A 20383-nucleotide genomic window follows, 5' to 3' on the forward strand; every position below is an offset into this window, starting at 1 on the left:
ATGATTGCAGTTGGCTGGGAAAGAGCTACAAATAGAGACCACGTTGTGTCTGTGGTGTGGTTACCTGCTGGTCATTTGGAGGCTCTTGTTGGTGGCTCGGTCCTCTGCTGGTCTTCGGCCCTCCAGAGCAGGCATGTAAAACCTTGGGGAGGCACGTGAAAATGGAGGTTCAGCTCTGCTCAGCCACAGCTTCCCGATTGCCTAAAAATGCCAGAAGAGGGATTTGAAGCTTGCGTGGGAGCAGTCACACAGATCTGAACTCAGGGTCCTTGCCAAACCCCAATTATTTGAAGTAAAAGCAGATAATGGGCAGTTTGGGTACTTACCAACCCATGGATGTTTCAGAATCATTTGGTATGTGTCACATCTGGGCTTTCCTGAGATCCCCGGAGCCTGAGCACAGGGAGCTTTTCCAGCTCTCCCCACCCCAATGACTATTTTCCAGATGTTCTGAAACAACATCAAATGGCCCTGTTTACCCCTGGGAGGTTTATAAAGGTGCACTGATGGAGAGGCTGGCTGAGGGAGGCTGAGATATTCACTCAACAGCTGAGTCCTAGAAAATCTCCATAAACGTGGCATCAAATCTTTACCTAAGGCACACTGAACTACGTGAAACACTCCTTAACGTGAAGAAGAAACTTAAGAAGCTTAACTATGGACATAGAAATATTATCATCAGCCATCATGGTAATAGTATCCGGTCACTCCCCACCTACAGGCACAGATTTCAGCTTAAGCAGATGTGGGAGAACTGTGTGGTCTTAAGAATGTTTGAATATCAGCCAGTCAAGGGGAAGGACTTTGTTACCATAAAACCTGAACACTTGTCTTTTGTTTTTTAAGCTAAATATGAAGAGAACACAATCACAATTGCAGAAATGAAGAGTCTACGGGGAGGCATGCCCAGGTTTTGTACAAACCTTCACGGGGAAACAACAACATGGAAACATGAGGAGCCATCATTAGCAGATAGGAAATTTGTTTCATTCTCGACACATGGGCAGCAAATGCCAGAGCAGCCCCTGGGTTCAGAACCCAGGTCTTTGCCTACGTAGTGGAGGTGAGTCATTCTCTCAGGGAGAAACAATGTGTTGCCTTCTACTCAGTCACATGAAAAGAGCCACCAGTTCCCGCCAAACATGAACAATGGGTCAAAATCTGGCGAGAAGGTGGGATAATTCCTCCATGGCACATCTGCTACATGGAGACGACATTCAGTGGAATAGGTTCTCCCGGTGCCCCCAAAGTAAGCAACCTCTCAATGCTTTGATGTGAAAAGTGCTTCGTGTTCTAGAGTCTGTCAATTACCCAGCAGCTGCCAGTGCAGAACGAACAACCTTCCTGGCACGACTTCCATTGTCACTGGCATTGAACTCATGGCAGTCATCCTGTTAAGGTCCTTTATACAGGAAAGGGGAAGTGAGGACGTATAAGGGGCTCTCACTCTCTGCAGATCTCAGAATGCCTACTGGTGGCCCTGCTTTTGAGCAGGAATTCATGGGAGATCGTTCTGCTGCGACATGTCACCAACTCACGGATGACAGTCCTTTCACAGAGCTCCAAAATAGACGCCCCCCCCATCTATTGGACGGCTGGGAATCTTGGCCAGCTCTGACATGCCTGTCTAGCTCAAACTCTGGTAAAGAAGCGGAACTCCAACTTTTGTGGCGACATGGATGCTCCTTTGAGTGAGATAAGAGGGCTGGCTACTCTTTGCTTTGCAAATGTGTGGTCGGAAACATTAACAATTAATCCTCTTGAGTCAATTGTCACTGCTGGTGCTTTTTTGATTCCTGCAAGTGATCTGTTCATAGTTAGAAACATGAGTTACTTTACCCTTATCTTAACATCCTTAACCATCAGTGTTGTTATTGGTCATCAAATTAGCCATTTCCTCTCATTTGAAATCGAGTGACAGTTCTGGGTGGTTTGAGTTGAGTGAGTTGGACAAGGGGAAATAGGCGATTTCCTCTGCCTCTTGTAGAGTTAATCTCTCATCCAGAGACTGCTTCAAGCATCTCTTTCAACAGTGGTCTTTATTCCTAGTTTAGCAGCATAGCCGTAAAGGACAAGTTTCTTCTTTACAACGCTGCAACTCAAAGTCTGAATGATAGATGATTTCCTGGTCCTGAAGAAGACACTTGAGCACTTATATTTCTTTCAACAATTTTTTCCAGTTTGAACAAGACAGTCCATTTCTCATTTAAGCATGGAGCAAGCAGGTTATGTGTGTGCAAACAAAAATGTCTGGTCTCCATTCCAGGGCTGGGTCAGAAGAAGGACTTAGAAAAAATATTGTGGGCCACAACAGTGGGTTTTTTTTTTTTTTTTTGGTGGCCATTATTCAATATTTGGGACTTTCTCTCCTATCTGCATCAATTTCCTCTGCTCTTAAATATCCTATTTGGATCTGCTGAGAGAAGAAATTTTCTCACCATGGGTCTTTGGCTATTTTCTTGGTTCACCCTGGTGGCCCCAATAAAGAAACTTCTGGTTCTTCATCTTTGCATTCTCTGTTATATATCTTGGTTATATATCATTCTCTTTCCTCTGACACCCCCACCCTGTCCACCCATCAAATAGCGATGCAGGCTGCTCAGCTAGTCAGGCTGGCTCCAAATCTAGACTCTTGAAAGAATCCATCATTGAGCCGGACAAGTTTCTCTCTCCCCTAAGTAAAAACATTTGTTTCAACTAACACGTTTTGTTCAGCGTGCTGCATCTTCACTGTCAAAAAGTCCCTTCTGTGGCAATTATTTCCCCAAGGAGACATTTGTAAATATCTTCAAAAAAGAGTCCTCCTTTTTACTCCAATGAAAATAGAGCTAAGTTAGCATGTGTCTTTCTAAAATCCTTTTCTTCATTTCTGCAAGTCATCCCTGCCCTTCCTTCCCGATCTGCCAGGAGAGGTGAATATACCCACGTTCTCTACCCAAGGGTGAAGCACGATACATTTTGCCATATGTACTTGGCCGACAGAGGCTCAAAGGGGCTATAACACCTTTGATCATAGTCATGATTTTAGTAATCTTGTGACAGGCATTCCACCTGGCAGGTCTTTGGGGAACTGAAACCAGTTTTTCCCATGGGTGTCTCTCCAGGGATCAATTAGGATCAGAAGTGATTGATGAATCCCTCCTATACTCACAGTAGGTAATGAGAGTCCGAGCATCCAGGATTCTCACCCACGTGAAACCGTCCTGGAAGGCTGAGCCATCCTTATAAAGAGAAATCACTGCCACTCAGAAACTACTATCAACTTTCCTCTGTGCTGCGTGAACATAAGACTCATCTGAGTAAAGTGTTATGAGAAAATTCATGCCCCATCACAAAGAGACAGCTGTGCATTGCCACAGTCACTAACTCTTGAAGGATGTGAAAGGAAGGTGTCTGTTTCTAGTCAGTCACTTCAGCTGCAGCTCCCCATCCAGATTTTAATATCCCGGTGCCTCCTTCTGGTCCTGCAAATGTTATCTCGTTTCTCTGATGGGAGTGGGGAAGCCAAGACCAGTAATTTATGGCTCCTATTAAAAGGGTTGGCTGGACATGCAGACAATATGTCAATAATTATTTCTGGTGGGGCCCTAAGAGCAGAGGAAGTGCCCCTGTAGAACGGCTTACTTTAATAGAAGACAGATATGCCTGACCTGGGTTTTATGACAAATGTCAAATATATCGAAGTGTGTTGTGAAGCAGATCGCCTTATTGGCAAAGAAATGGAGGACCCCCAGGAAGATGGATGGGAAACTTTCCTCAAGGGTTTTCCTGTCTCTTTGTGCAGGTACAGCATTGGTCCTGGTGGAGGACAAATGAGCAGGTGACAGTGGAAACTTCTGTGAGCTGTCTGAATTTCTGCCTGTCCACCAGGCGTGGCAACAAAAGTCTTCAGCTGTGGAGGGTTGATGGGAGAGCACAGGGTGGGATGGAGGAGCAGGGTGGGGGACTAGGACCACCCTGAGAGCGAGTGCCTTGTCACCTGTGGCATTGTAGGCACCTCCTGGACCTGCTCAAGAAATGTGGGCTCTTCTGCCTTCCTTCCTGAGTTCAGTTTCACAAATGCTTCCTTGAGAGTCTACCATATACTAAGAGCTGTGTAAGGCACTGGTGATTTGTGCTGATGCCACTGGTTCCAGCTCTGACCCCACCCCCATCACAGAGCTCTTCACCTTCCTTCTCCTGGCTCCCTCTACCTTGGGAGGACGTGGAATCACTTATTAGCTGTTGTGTGGCCTGAGTAAGTTGATTTGCTTCTCTGAGACTTGGACTGGACTCCTGCCTCATAGAGTTGAGAGGACTCAACACAGCAGCATGATGATGCTTTGTTGAAAAGACCAGACATAGAAACTGTAAAGGGGGAAGTGATGAGCTAGCTCCCCACTGTTCACCTTTCATCTCATCAAAACTGCTTTCCAGGTACTTTATGTCACCTTCCACTGAAATTATCCACCTTTAGATTACAAGCTCCCTGGATCCCCAGCCCTGAGCTCCTTTAGTCAGATATGGTTACAGAAAACTATACCCCTTAGGATGAATGAATTATAAAAAGGCCACTTTTCCTCCAGGGTGGGTGTAGCCAGCACCCAGGTGTTCTGCTTAGTTAGAAAAGGAGCTGAGTATCAGCTGCCCCTTCATCCCGGCCTCCTTGTGCTGTACACAATCCACACAACCATCCATGGTGAGCCTGCTAGCCCTTCACATGGTGCCTGGCCCAATGTTCACGCTCAGCAAATGTTTGCAAACTCAATTTATGACAGTTACGGTTGTGCCTAGAATGATGGCATTCCATTTTTAACAAGGTTACTTTAGTCATTGGAAAGGCATAATGGACAAACTAGGGATAAAATGTAAAAAGCCACCACAACAGGATTCTTTTCCCCTCTAGAAATATTTCTTCTAAGTCAGTCATGAAAAGCATATAGTATTTCATTCCTTCTGGGTTTGCTGGACATAAACTGGTATAGGTTTTTTTTTTTTTTTCCCTTTTGTGACCATGAAATACAGGGAATTAACTCTGACATGAATTAGGAGAAAAGTGTGGAGAAACGGAGGTGACACAAATGATCAAAGAAGAATAAGTATGTCTTTATATCGATGCGATTCCCCACGATTGGGGAAGGGAGATGAAGGAGACAGATGCAGAGCAGCTTGCAGGGAAAGTTAGTTGTGCTACAGAATATTTATTGGTTTAACTATTTTTCTTTGTGTTTATTCTGCAGAGAAAGTTCAGATGCGAAAGTAAAACCCTTAATAGAGTTGCATGGACTTCTGTCCTGAATTTTTATTTTGTCGTGGTTTGTAGTAGTACCACGTGGCCAAATCTTGAGGATGCGGGTCTTGTTCACTTCCCAGATTTCCCCGTGATCTCTAACTTTGGACCACGATTATCGAGATGGTGTCAGAGGGGAAATATACTGTGAGCGGTTTGCATAAGATTTCATCCTCCAAACCAGCTACCAAGGTGGTTAGGTGCTTTCTCTATGGGGCAGAAAATGCAAGGCTCCCTGGAAGGAAGAAAAAAAAGCTAGTTTTATGGAAAAGACAAAGGAATAGGGGTAAAAACTAAACTGGAAGAGAAAATGCTCCGTATGTGGGACAGTTGTCTTTAGTGAGACCCTAAGAATTAGATTTGGGCTCCTAAGGAGGGAGGTGTTGCTGTGAGATGTCTGTCTCTTAGGACAGCTTGAGGTACCAAAGGAGAAACGATTTTTTTTTTTTTTTTTCATTTCAATCTAGAAAACGTAGACTCTGTCACTGGGCTGAAGGAGGAGCAAATGGCTTTTCAACCACAAGAGTATTCCACAAACTCACATCCTTTTCACGTCTTCATTCTGCTCCCCCATCCCCCACCCCACCTGGCTCCTTTCCTTTCTCTTTGAATTTGTACTAAATTCATTACAGGCTCTTAAAGGAGAGAGGTTCTCAAGGGTTTAATAGAGATGTTAGATGCTATGAATAAAAAAGTCGGGAGGTGGGATAGGAATTCACGCAGGCTCCTTTGAACGAAACTAGAGTTCATTTCAAGTGCTTTTCCCCCTTTTAGAGAAAAATCTACCCTTCTCCTCCAGGAAGCTCTAGGTCTCGGAGGCCTGTATTAACTTGATCTTTGGGAATAGGGTTTTAATTTTTTCCATCACCATCATGCAAATTGATCATGATAATCTCTGGAAAGGAAAATAAGTGAACCAATGGCCTCATTAACTCCAATGCTAAAGGGATTTACGTTCCTAAGAGCTGATGTCCTTACCCCTCAGTGGCCCAGGCCTTCTTCGTGTGTGACTTGGTCCAGTACCCAGTGTAAGCTTTGGCTCCCTCCCTGCCTGGCCTGTTGAAATTGCCTCATGCATTTCACTCCTTTACACAGTAATGGAATATCTTGAAAGGTCCCAACCTTACAAACGAAATATTCATGTTCTGCTAGATTTCAGCCAGCATCCCTCACTCTCCCATGACAGAACCACACCACTGATACACATGTTTTATCTGGACTTTGCCTTAAAGACATTGAGATCTCAAAATGCTATACTTTGGACAATAAACTAAATCAGTCAGCATTAAAATGTATGGCTCAGATGTACAATTGTGAAGGCTCTTCTGCTGAATTAGGAAGGCTTTTTTTTTTTTTTTTAGAGTGTGTTTTAATTTTAATTTAACGTGGAAAATGACAGAGACAAATAGATCTGTCCAAAATATACTTAGTAACAGATTTTTGAGTTGGTTATTAATTTCATGTGCATGGTCCCTCTTCTTATTTTGGTAAACTGTAAAATTCAGGAAGAAGCAGGATCAAATGTAACATACTTTTATTGATTGCCTGCTATGTGCCAAGCAAGGTGTTAAATGTTTTCAAATGCTGCCTCATTTATCCTCATATTACAGATGAGGAAAAGGGGGTGGGAAGAGGTGCGATAGATGGCCCAGCTGGAAAGCTGCAGAGTCACTTTTAGATCTGCCTCATCGTGAAAAAATATTTCACACAAAACTGTTTGAAAATTAACTTCTTCAGAGCTACGAAGAGCTAGGCTTTCTCAGTGGACCTTGTCCTACCAGTGAGTGGTAAGGAAGTTACTAGAATTCTGGGAGCCACTGGGCATTGCATGTCTGGATGAGGACTGTCATTCAGTGGGTGCCCAGCAATGTGCCTCATGCACACGTGCCTTCCACTGAGGAATTATATCTGTGGGCAAAAAATACCTCTCTTCCTCTTTGGGGGAAGATTGTCCCCTTCTGGTGAGGTCAATACAGGAGGTGCTTATGAACTTGGTGGTAGGGAGGAAGAACCAGATGGCTAGATGGATTAGCGGATGGAATCTAGCCTCTCAAGATCGAGCAGGGCCATGGGGGCCACTCCCTTTGGAAAATCCCTTTATGTCAGCTGCAGCCATCCAGGTGACATTTCTTTAAAATCAACTGGACCTCTCCCCCCAAAATATTATAATAAATAAATATCATTGACATCTACTATCTGTAAGGTATTGCATTAGAATACTGTAAAATATACTTTCAATCAACATTTGTTGAATTTCTACTACAAGCTTGAGGCAGTGCTACATGCTCCAGATACAAAGACAAAAGGGATTAACAGTCTGGTCAGGACGGTGGCCTTGTGAACATGCATGCAGCATTAGAAGGATGACCCACAGCAGAGCAAGGACAAGAGTGTGACTTGAGGAAAGCTTCAGAGAGGCAGTAGCATTGGAGCTGGGTCTTGATGTTGTTAGTAAGAGTTCTTCAGATGGAAAAGGTGGGGAAAATACTTTCCATTTTGAGGACACTTCATGTCTAACTTGACTAAGAGTGTATGTTATTGCCTTGGGAATAGCCATAAATATGGTGTAATTGGCGTGTAATGGAAGAGGGCAGTGAGAGTCATTTATCTGGTAGGATGGTGTTTTCTCAAACTATGCTTAGAAGAACACTGGTTCCCTGAGATGTTAATTGGCATTGTCTGGAACAAAGAGGGTTTTGAAGCCAAATAAACTGTAGAGAATACCGAGTTAAGCTGTAACATGGGGTTCTTTCCTGCAAGACTTCTCAAAGCCGTTAATATGTGGCTCTGCACGGTTAATTTCCAAGATCTTGCCTTACACCTCTTTGTCTTTCTCTGTTCAGAGTGCTCTCAGGGTTCCTGGGTCCCACAGTGGAAAATACTGCTTTACAGTAGAGGCAGCCATCAGCAGTCTTTAAGAAGCAAATTTTTTTTTTTTTTTTTTTTTTTTTTTTACTGGAGAATATAGGTTCTTGTCTTGCACAGGAAAGAACTCAAGAGTGAGCCATAGTAAAGTAAAAGTAGATTTATTCCAGGAGACACACACTCCACAGACTGAGTGCAGTCCGTCTCACTCAGAAGGGAGAGCGGCTTAGGAGATACACATTCTGTAGGCAGAATGTGGGCCATCTCGAAAGCTGAGAGGAAGAGAGGCCACAAGGTGTGGGGTGTTTAGTTTAAAGTAAAAGTAGATACACACTCCATAGAAAGAGTGTGGGACATCTCCCAAGGCAAGAGAGAACTACCACGAGGTGTGGGGTTGTTAGTTTTTATGAGCTCGGTAATTACATATACAAATCAGTGGGAAGATTTTCCAACTATGTCGGGAAAGGGGTGGGGATTTCCAAGAATTGGGCCCCATGCACTTTGGGGCCTTTTATGATGGATCAGCCTGGGAACTGTCATGGTGCCTGTGGGTGTGTCATTTAATATGCTAATGTGTTACAATGAGCTTATAATGAGGCTCAAGATCTACTGGAGGTCAAATCTTCCTCCATCTTTTTGTCCTGTCCTCAGTAGCTGTGTCAGTCCTTCAGTGGTTGTGCCCTGCTCCCTTCCCTCCTGTCACAGTTTTCTATTTCAGAAAGAAATTTTTGGGCATTTGGGCAGAAGAATGTCAGTGGTGAGAAACCAGGGGCAAGGCAACTTAAAACCCAGTGGTTAAAATCTTCTGGGCAAAAGAAATTAAGGATCAGAATGAAAGCACTTAACACATAAAGGAGGGGATATAATTGAAAGATACTTAGCGGGTAGAATGGGTACTCAGGGTCCAAATGGAGGGTGAATGAGAAAAAATATTTGAGAGTGACACCCTAGTGTCTAGTTGGGATGCTTGAGCAGTGAAGAGAAATGTTGGTAGAATATGAGTAAGTTAATTTCATTTGGGACATGATATAACTGAGGTGTCTATGAGACCTCTCTATAGAGCTGGTCAGCTCAGTCGACAGCTGGTGACACGTGTCTGCTGCACAAGGTACATGTGAACATAATTCTGTCTTTCTATGACTCTTGATTGTCCTAATTCTATCTTTCTATGATGCTTCAGATGACTCTTGATTATCCAGCGGTATTTTAGGGGATGCTATAATGAACCTTAAGTGTTGCTTGTCCAGAAATGCAGGTAATAGGGAGCCGTGTTTAATAGAAAATGGAATGCAAATCATTGACTAACTCTATTTATTGAGATACTGTATGTGCAAAAGGGAAAAGTAAGCAAGCAAAAAATATAACTAAATAAATACCTAAAGAAAGAAAGAAAGGAAAAAGAAAAAGTTACAACCCTTGTTCAAGGATCTTATTGTTTTACGCCTGCAGAAGATATTACAAGTGGTTGGATTACTCTGTTGTAATCCAGGATCTTCCACTTGCTAAATGAGCTTGAGCAAGTTATATAACTTTTTAAAGATTGTGTTTTCTCATTTGTAAAATATTATCTGTAGAATTTTAGTATTTCCCTCATTAAGGAGTTGTGAGGATTAGCTAGGGTTAAGCATAAATTTATTTACTGTATTTTGAATGTATAAAATAAATTTCTTTAGGAAATAATGTATGCATTGTGATCTATTAATATATTTGGCTATTTTTAATTTGATTTCCAGTTAATATTAAATAATAACCTGTCTATTTGAATGGCAAAAATCAAGCTGGTTTGAATTAAAGAAGTGTGAAAAATTCTTGGGTTGCAAAATACATAACACTTTCATCAATTAAAAACAGGTAAAATGTGTTAAAAATAATGGAAAGTGCATGTTTTAATTGAACTGGAGTTTTCATGGGCCTATATTTTTATGAAGCTTAATGAAACAAAAATTGAAATGGTGCCCATTATGAAATCTGTGTTAATTGTTATTATTCCCATAAAATTCACATGATTCCACAAAGTTTTGCAGTTATGCCAACCCAAAATGTACAGTACCTGCCTTTCATTCTCTTCAGGTTTATTTTTGGTAATAAAGGCCAATATTCACCTTGGCAAACAGAGCTTTTGCTAAATTGAAAACTTCCTCTAAAAACACTAGAAACTTTTGACATGAGATTGCCCAAACTGCAGGGTGCTTTCGTCAACCTGACAAAATGTTCTTTGTCCTTCCTGGCTTCATCCTCACTTTGTTACACCACCACTACCATAACCTTAAATTTTGTCGTGCTAGAAGGCACTGCGATATTAATTAAAAATACAGTCTAATCATTTACCATAGTTGGTTCATACAAACCTCTACGGTATAATCAGTGGACTCCCTTATGGAGTTTCACAGTATTTTAGAGTGAAATAGGCAGGTCTGTTACTGATGTACACTTGGCTCCCGACTGTAATTAAGCATAACCTACAATTCACCTTTAGGTCGCTAGATCAAATACAACTTATCTGAGCAATGTCCGAAGGGACATAGTGATGTTGACTGGTAGGCAGCATATATAAATGAGTGGAACTTTTAATTTACCTCTAGGTCTCTTAGAGAACATTCTGGGTGTTTCTGAAGACAGAGGGAAAGCAGAGGATGACCAAGTCTATTTACCATAGACTGTCCTCAACATAAAACACCATAAAGCCAGCCTGAGTGCAGTTCAGCTGACCCAAGGTGTTCAGTGCCAATCTCTAGCCAAGAGAGTTGCAGAGAAATATTTTCTAGCTGTTAGAGGTGTGGTGTGAAGACTCCTGGGTGTGCCTGGGGCTGAATCATCAGGGGAGATTGTCCTTTGGGAACAGAGCTGAGAAATGTTTCCAGGTCCAGCACAGTGGTCAGACCCATCTTTAAAATCTTCTATCCTTGGTGGGGAGGGTATAGCTCAGTGGTAGAGTGCATGCCTAGCATGCATGAGATCCTGGGTTCAATCCTCAGCACTTGCATTAAAAACAAACAAATAAACCGAATTACCTCCCCCTTTCCAAAAAAAACTTTAAAAAAAAAATCTTCTATCCTTGGGTTTATCTGGCATTATTTAACAAGGGAGAAATTTCTTCCAGAAGGAGACTCAAGGGGGCCCTTGGTCTCCTCCACAAATATGTCTTAAAGTGACGGTAACAAGACTTAATGGCATAAAATATCCCAAAGTTACCCCACCCCCTTAAAATTCAAATTGGTATCTAAGAGCCCTACTCAGTTGAAAACATGGAACTGGCTGGCGTGAGGAAGAAATGAACGATACATGTAACCTCATGAAAAAGTTTGGGTGATAAAGAACAGTAGTCAGAAGAAAATGGTATTTGATTTTAGATACTAAAACTCATTGAACACTCAGGGTGATTGAGTTGTATGCATATTGAGAGACATTGTGGAAGATGAGAAGAAAAAGTTCATCTGAGTTAGACAGGGAAGACTCTGAGTGTTTTGAATATTCTTTGGAGATGTAAAAAACAAATGATGTGGATTTTCCTACATAAAGAATTCAGTGGAGAAGTCTCAATTTGTCTAGAGTCTGAACTGGGGACAGGGATTTACTGAGACCTTCCTGATTGAATTCAACCTGAGGAAAGTTAAGAATTCATGATAGAAATGGGCTCTGTTTTGCAATTCAATAGGTGTTAGCAGTCAGGAAGGTAAGTCAACACTCCAAAGGTGTCTGTGAGGAAGAAAGCCCACGATGCCTCTCTCGGGATGCGCTGTGAATAGGAGAAAGGACAAAGCAACCAGGGTTGGTGGTGTTTGTGTTCTGCCTGCAGAGACGTGACTGTCGGCTGGAGGCTCTGACTCACAGAAACGTGAGAGGTCCCGTGAGATAGAAAGTCAAACAGAAAGACATATATGGGCACCCGAAAGATTTTATTTTATAATGTGTTAATCTTGAGATGGCGGAGTGGGGGTTGGTCTGGAAATTGGTCGAATCCACTAGAAAGCATTCCAAACCCCACCACGTCTCTTCCAGTGGATACGCTGTCCATCCATTCATTCACTCAACAATATTTATGGAGTGCTGACTACCAGTTGGTCACTGGGATATGCAAAAACAGATGTCCCTGACCTCCCTGGAGCTCACACTCAATTGAAGTGTCTGAAGAGGGAAGGCACTTGCTGTCCACTGGGGATGTGGGCAACGGGGGGACAGTTTGAGGTGTGGAGGGGAGATGGACAGGGCCAGGTCACAGAGGCCCTTGTAGGCTTGGGGTAATATTGAGCTTTTAATATTAGGAGAAATGAGGAGCCATGGAAGGTATGTAAGTAGGAAAATAAAATGATCAGATTAAGTTCTCAGAGTTCTGTAAATTCTCAGGGTCTCCCTGCTGCCCGTGTAGGTGGGGTTTTCTAACACCCTCAGAAAATGGAAAAGGGCGTGAGAGCTCTTGTGATGAGAAATCAGAGAAATGGAAATGGATGGAGAGATTATTTTTTTCTGTTGAGTTTGGACCCTCGAGACTTTACCATGCAATAGCTCCCCTCGGCTGTCCTGGGTCTGATGCTCTCTTCTCATGCCCAGCCAGTCTTCTCAAACAACTGATCTGGTCGTGTCCCAGTGCTGAAGCCCCCACCAGCTCCCTGGTACTACAGTTGCAGAGCCCAGGTCCCCCACAGAATGGTCCCTTCAGTCTGCCCTGGGCTATTACCCATGATATTTGCACAGTGATACTTCCCAAACTGGCTCTGCAGAGTGCCTGTTTAACGAGACATTAACAGATTCTCTGTAACCAAAAAAAAAAAAAAAAAAAAAATGGATGGGTGGGGGCCACTAGTCAAGTAAATTGGTAAAACAAACCCAGGGTATGATAACATCCTCTCTTTGAGATTGATAATACAGCTAGCCACACTAAAGGCTCTGAGAAGTCCTGCAAAGTTTTGTTTATCGTAGAACTTCTCATGGACGATTAACATCAAATTCTTTCCTCTACGTAACAACCATGGTCACCTGGTTGAACAGCCTGAGAAACACTGCTCAAACTAACCCTTCCCTTTTGCCAGGTTTGGTCTGTTTAATCCCAGATGTGCCTTTGAACTTCTCCTGCTTGGCTTTCCTTATGCTGTCTCCCTGTTTTGGAAAATCTTTCATTATTCACTCTATCCTTCTAAGCTGACCCAATTCAAATGGCACCTCCTTCATGAAATCCACCTTGATTATCCCAACTCGGAATGATGTTGCTTTTCTCCTGACTTTTAAAACACTTTACTTACTGCCTCACTGTGTTCCATTTACCATTTATGTTTACAATGGTACTCTTTCCATCTTAGAGTTGCAAAGTGAGCTTATAAATCTCTTGAAGGGACTGATGGTTTTACTTTTTACATTGAAAGGCAGAATTATGAAAGGACATAGGTTTTGGAATGAGACAAATAGTTATTTCAGTCACATTTCACCTCACCAGTGGCATGATTTTGGACAAGTTCCCCAGCCTTAATAAGCCTCAGTTTTGTCATCTGTAAAATAGGGGTAATAAACTAACTCACTTGTTAGAGGTGTCACAGAGATTAAATGAGACCATGGACAGCAACTGACATATTGTAAGCAATTCGTGTATGTAAGCTGTTGTTATTATTAGTATCATTTCTGTTACTATTACTGCAAAAAAAAAAACCCTTTTTTTGTTATGGTGACTGTTCATGTCCAATATTTCAGGACATCAAAATTTCTGAGTATTTTGATATTTTTGCATCCAAAGAGACTGCTTCTCTCTTTGTAAAGACAGAGAGAGGTATGTTGTCTAGCAAGAAATGGTCATCTTTCAGAGAGGGGGGGACCTGAGGCTGTAACAGTCATGCTTCTTGGACTTCCTGGTACACCCAGATTTTAATAGTAAATCTCATCGGCAAACAAGGAATTAGTCTGATGCGTCTGATGTGGGGGTCAGTGTGAATGCTGTGTGTTCTGTGAAGAGGTGCTTGGTTCCTGCTTGTGGCCGACTTGCCTGGGGTCCGTGGTCCAGATGTCAGGAACCACGCAGCTGTGAGTCAGCGGCTGGACAGCATCTGCCCCTTGATTGCTTGAGGTTAGGTTTCACTTGAATCTGACATCAAAGTTCAGCAAAAGAAAATGCCAAGGGTCCTTTCACATTATACACAGTAATTAAATGTGAATTAAGATAAAAGAGCAATAGATCTGTATATTTATCTTTCACGTTTCTCTGCATTCACTAAATTCACTACATGTTGGGTACCTACTATGTGCTGGGCACCTACTATGTGTTGGGCACAGTTCCAGGCAGTTGTGATGTAACAGTAATAAGGGACAGACATCCCTTTGAAATACAGCTTAATTCCAGCTAGAGAAGACAATAAACAAACAAATAAACAAATGGATGGTGGTTAAGTGCTACGAGAAAAATCAAAGCAAGGGTATGAAGGATGGAGAGATGGGGAGGTCAGGGGAGGTTAAGAGGACATTTGAGCAAAGGTGTGAAGGAAACGTGAGAAGCACATACATTAAGGAACTCTGGAGAGGAACGGGACCCTGTCACCTTATAGGTGAGAGAAGAAAGCTGAGCTAAAGGGAAAGAGTGGCTTGAAACGAGATAAAGAAACACAACCAATTTTCCGGCCAAGTTTGTATTTTATCTGTAAAGGAATTGGGAAGCCCTGGGTGGGCTTTGAGGAGAGGCACTGCATTTGCCCTTTGAAAAGACCCCTCTGGCAGGGCAGAGTGGAGATCGGGTTGCAGAGAGTCAGGCGGGTACAGAGAGATGGGTAGGGGTCTACGACAGCAGCTTAGGTAGGAGAGGGTGCTGGCTTGGACTGGACCAGAGTTTCCCAGCCTCAGCACGAGTGACATTTTGAGCAGTAAGATCATTGCTATCAGGGGCTGTCCTGGGTACTGTAGGCATTAGAAGTCTCCTTCGTCTCCACGCACTGCCGGTCACTAGCATCCTCTCTCCCTAGTGGTGACAATATCCCCGGAGAGATAAAATTGCCCCTGACTGAGAATCACTGGACAGCGCTGTTGGTAGAGATGGATGGAAGAGGACAGATGTGAGAGGCTGTTGGAGGTGGAGTCAATGAGAGTTGGGGTACATGGGCTGGCCAGGAAGAGAAGGAAGCAGAGGAGAGAGGAGCCCAGGAGACTGGCCTGGATGGTTGTGGGAGGAGGAGCAGGCTTGCTGCAGAAGGTGCTCACTCAGGTCGGTTCTGGCAGCGCAGCCCACGCCCGCGAGACTCCTCGCCCCTTCCCTGCCAACTGGAGATGGGGGAGCAGTAAGGCCTGGAAAATGGCAGAGACGTGGGTGGAAAGACAGGTATTTACGTTGGTGGCTGGTGGCTGATGACTGGGGCCAGGATGGGAGTGGGTGGGCCCAATCAAGGAGCTATTTGGAGGGAGAAAGGAAAGAAGAAGTTTGAGGATAAAGCCACAAGGGACACAAAGGACCAAGACGCACATGAGGAGCCAGCAAAAACGCCAGAAGACTCCCTGTGAAAACCTGGATGCTGCACGGGAAATAAGTGATCAGGACGGGGGCTCTGGGGTGTAATAGCGACCTGGCTTTGAATCCTGATTCCATCACTTAAATTTACACACTCCTGGGCACACTGCGTAGCTTTCCTAAGCCTTGCAGTGATGCTGGGAGGAATTAGATGCAATGCTGTTTTTAGAATCCTTAGCACAGTGCCTGGCTTGCAGGAGTAGGTGCTCCGTGGACGGTCAATGTAGAAAGAGATGTGGAGTGGCTCGGATCTGTGGGTGGCACGTCGAGATGGAGATTGGGACGGAGAGGTTCTCGGAAGATGTTCAGCTGGAGGCCCCTGGCAGCCTTGACAGAAGGAGCAGCAGCATCTCAGCTAGCTGCCTGAATAGGATCTGCTGTAACCCTACACAGCCCTGAGCCGCCATGCCTGAGGGTAATGTAATGAAAGGTGTTTTCCTCCCTACAGGACAGGTGCTCAACTGATACAATTTAGAGTCTCAAATTCCAGAGCTTAATTGTTGTTCTGCATACAAGTTATCCCAGCTCAGAACATCTGTGGACTAAGTTCTTTTGATGCACCAAAGCCTGCCTTTTATTAAGCTCTTTGCAAGCAGTCAAAATAAGACCAAATGTCCATGTGTCACTGAATACGCACGTGGACCTAAAACAAGCCAGCGGGCGGACTGCGCAGTAAGCGCTCAAAATAGCCCGTGAATCGTGGGGCTCTGGAAAATAATGGTTATGTGATTAATGTAACCAGAGTTCGATACAAAATAAAATTAAATATTTTATATAGGGAGAGACTTGCCTACACACACGTAAAATTCCCTATTAGTTGTATTTGAGGTTTAGTCATGTTGAATCGATAAAAAATGATTTAGAACGGATGGTTTCCAGCAGCTGGTTGTGCTTTCAGTCTGCCATAAAGGAGTTAAAATTAATTTTAATATGTTGATGGTGTTTATTGATGATAACATTCATAATAAATATCCATTGGAAAAATTCTCTGGCACATCTATGTGGCAGGGAGGTCAAGAATGTTAAATACAATCATGTCTACAAAATGCAATTCAGTCAATTACTTTAATTAAACCTAAAACTACTTTATGTCTTCTCATTTATACAGTAAACTGGAAGTGAGGAAAGGGAATCATCTTTATCTGGCTCATTTTAGAGTCCAAAGATGTGGTCTCCGATTGTGTTTTCCCATTGGTCGCTCTTATATCCTTGTGGAACCTTTAAGGTAATTATGGGTCTTACATGAAATGCTTCTGCTTCTATAAGAGGGGAAAAGGTGGAGGTTTTCTTTTGAATGCAGTTTTTATAGAAGGAGAATTTTCCCTTCACAGACGCTAATCTTGTATTTACAGATGGGGTTATGTTGGATGGAGCCAACATTCCAGAGTAAATGGTAGAAACGTCTACATTTCAGCGAATCCTTTTTAATTATATTGTTTGGGATCAGAAGAAAAGGAACACAGCTGTCTGAACTTCCCACTGCCACACAGGTTCAAGTGCTTACAACTCACTCAGTTGGCATAACCCTAAGAACTATTTTCTTTTTTAAAAAAAAAATTAATTGTGGTGTCATATGAAACTTTATATTCCTTATGCCTTAATGTTGTTGAACTTGGAAAGTAGAAAGGTGAGCATTTTAAAAAATGAGCCAATCAATGAATTAACAATTCATTCAGCCTTTCAACAAATAGTTATTTAATGCCTACTGCGTGTCAAGTAGCGTTGTGGGCATCTAAATACACTGTGAACCACTCAGACAAAATCCTGACCCTCCCTTCAAGGGGCTTACATTTTAGTTTGCAGGAAAATGAGAAAACAAGCAAGTGAGTTGAATAATTAGATAGTGGTAAAGACTATGGGGGAAAAAAAAGCAGGGTGATCTTAGAGTGACCAACTTTTCCAAGTTTTCCCAGCATTGTCCTGGATTTAGCATAGAAAATCCTGCTTCCCAGGAAACCCCTCTGGTCCAGTTAAACCGGGATGAGAAATGGGTAAGGGAATGATTAATAGAAACTATCTTTTGAATGGGTAGTCAGGGAAAGCCTCCCTGAGGAGGTGACATTTGAGCTGAGACAAGAATAATGCAAAAGAGCTGTCTTCAAGTATCTGTCCATTCATCAAGATGAGGCTCATCCCTTCCAAGTGACGTTCCAAAAAAGGATTTGTGCTTTGAGAATATGAATGAACATTCATGGAGTATTTTTCATGGGTCAGACAACATAAATATATTATTCAATTCTTCTACCCAGGTGGTAGACGTTATTATTCCCATTTTCCAAGTCAAACATCAAGTGATGAATATTGTCTAGATCTTGAGGCTAATACGTTGGGAGTTGGGATAAATCTTACTCTGCCTGAATTCAAAGTCCACACCAAGGAAAGTGAGGACTGAGCTTGAACTATCTGGGGAGGAAAGAATCACTTCCTACTTGGAGAGGAGATACAAATAGACCCTTTATCTCATGGAGCTCAGACTTTTGCTGTGTATGTAGCTCATGAAGACTCTGCTAAGCAGGATGTGCCTGGACATTACCCTTTATCTATTCTAGACCTGACAGCTTCTGGATTAAGCAGCCTCTAAAGGGTAGGATACCTCCTAAAAAGCTCAGGATTTCTTAGGGAAATATGATGGGGTAAAGGTAAGATTTGGACTTTATGCAAATCACAGATTAGATAAGCAAGGGAATATATATATATATATATATATATATATATATATATATATATATATATATATTAGCATTACTGTGATCCTATTTATCTCTGGACTGTTGTTGCCTGTGGACAAATAAAAGGCATATATTTTTGTCTAATTATTTAGCTTCTGGCATGTATGCATTCCTTAAGTCTTTTCAGAACAGATTTTGTGTATTATATCTTCAGATTTTCTTTGCAACTGATATAGGTTTTTGCACATAGAATGAAATCCATAAAGATTTGCTGAAATTCAAATATTTGGAGGCTCAGTGTTGGTATCCTAATAAAGTTAAGACTATAATTTTAAGTAATTTTCTACAAGATAGCTTCTGAAGTGACTCACTTCTGGATTTGGCTACCAATCATTTGGACCTGAAAACGAACAGTATCCCTTATCTCATGCCAACTCATGCCATGATGACAAACTTTGAATATATAAATTTATTTAAATTAAAATACAAAGAAAGCAATTCTAGAGTGGTAGAGTGAGGACATAAAAAATCCACTCCTCTGGAAAAGAAAAAGAGAACACTTGCAAAAATCATCAAAAATAACTTTTTCAGAACTCTGGAAATTCACCAAAGTCTTACAGAAATCCAAAGAGTGCTTATTCAAGGAAGATGACTAAATCACGGTAAGAACAGTGAGTGTTGTGACATTTCAACTTACCCATGGCCCATCCCACTCTCCCCAGTTCTGTAATAGCCTTAAAAATCAACAGCCTCATAAGTATGGTAGTTATGAAATTGAGTAGCCTAGAAGACATTGAAGGCGGAAGAATGGTATTGAAGCTCCCCAGAGACCCCTTCCCCAGAAAGGTGCCACAATTTGATCTGTCTCATAGTTTGTCTTTATTTGATCTGACTCAAAGTTCACACTGGCCTTTTCACTGGGGTGTTGGTTAAAAACAATCAATGTCATTGTTTAGCATAGCAACTGAGTTGCTAATAACATTTGGAGCTACCAAGAAACGAAGCAAAACATTCAAAAGGAAAAACTGAGGAATGAGAATGTCTACAGAGGGCCTTGAAAAGATGCAGAATTTTCCTGGGAATCTAGAAGCCCATATGCAACTGCAGTGCTATGCACATGTCCAGGAAAGCCCTGGAAAGGTTCTGATCTCTCACCTCCGGGTGGCCTTGTGTAAGCAGGAAGGGAAGGCTAAGGTGGAATTTTCAACTGCCTACCTGAGCATTGGGGTATCCCATCCCTCTTTCAGAGCTCGTTGGCAAAATCTGGGAGATTTATTGATTCAAATTATTCAAGGATATCTTTGTCTTATCATGAACTGAGATTCATTGATCCAAATCATTTTAGGAAATCTTTGACTAATCATAAGTTGACCATTTAGTACCTAAATAAAAGACTTCAGTGGTTACACATGACAAAGACTATAGACTTTACTGAATTATTTCAAGTCACTTATCAAACAAGCAGCAACAAAATAAAAACTTCAACGACAACAAATCCTGGGCTGGGGAGCAACCACATTGTATTTTTAAAACTGTTCAGTTTTCAAAAGAAACAGGAAAGTGTGGTCCATACCCAGGGAAGAAGCAGTAAAGAGAAACTGTTCCTGAAGTAGCTCAGGTATTGGATTTATTAGACAAAGACTTTAAAAAATGAAAGTATGTCTAACTAACTAAAGGAAAATATGAGAATGATATTTCACCAAGTAAAGAATATCAATAAAAAGCTAGAAATTAAAAACTAAGAACCAAACAGGAATTTTGGACTTGAAAATTACAGAAATTGAAATGAAAAATTTGCAAGGGGGACTCAAAAGCAGATTTGAACTGACAGAGGAAAGAATCAGTGAGCTTGATGATAGTTTACTGAGATTATCCAGTCTGAAGAACAGAAAGAAAAAAAGAATAAAAATAAATGGGGCCTCAGAGACCTGTGGGATACTCCGCTGTACCTAAATACACATAATGGGAATCACAGAAGGAAAGGAGAGAGAAACGAGTTGAAAACTATTTGAGAAAATCATGGCTGATATCTTCCTAAATTTGATGAAAAACATTAAGCTGCACATTTAAGAATCTCAAAGAATTCTAAGTAGGAAAAACTTAGAA

General features: G+C 42.0%; 1 long non-coding RNA gene across 17 annotated transcripts in view; it reads left to right on the plus strand.

The window, feature by feature from the left end:
• The window catches only part of LOC105075165 (uncharacterized), a 113665-nt gene extending 95378 nt beyond the window's left edge, over window positions 1-18287 (plus strand). For all 17 annotated transcript variants that reach the window (XR_012502795.1, XR_012502782.1, XR_012502783.1 and 14 more), the window contains 2 exons: window positions 1-16833; window positions 16961-18287. The exon at window positions 1-16833 is cut by the window's left edge. This is a non-coding gene — a long non-coding RNA (uncharacterized LOC105075165). The remainder of the gene's footprint in view (window positions 16834-16960) is intronic.
• Window positions 18288-20383: the final 2096 nt, after the last annotated feature.

This window comes from Camelus bactrianus, chromosome 27 (genome assembly GCF_048773025.1).
Source record: "Camelus bactrianus isolate YW-2024 breed Bactrian camel chromosome 27, ASM4877302v1, whole genome shotgun sequence".
Classification (NCBI taxonomy): domain Eukaryota; kingdom Metazoa; phylum Chordata; class Mammalia; order Artiodactyla; family Camelidae; genus Camelus; species Camelus bactrianus.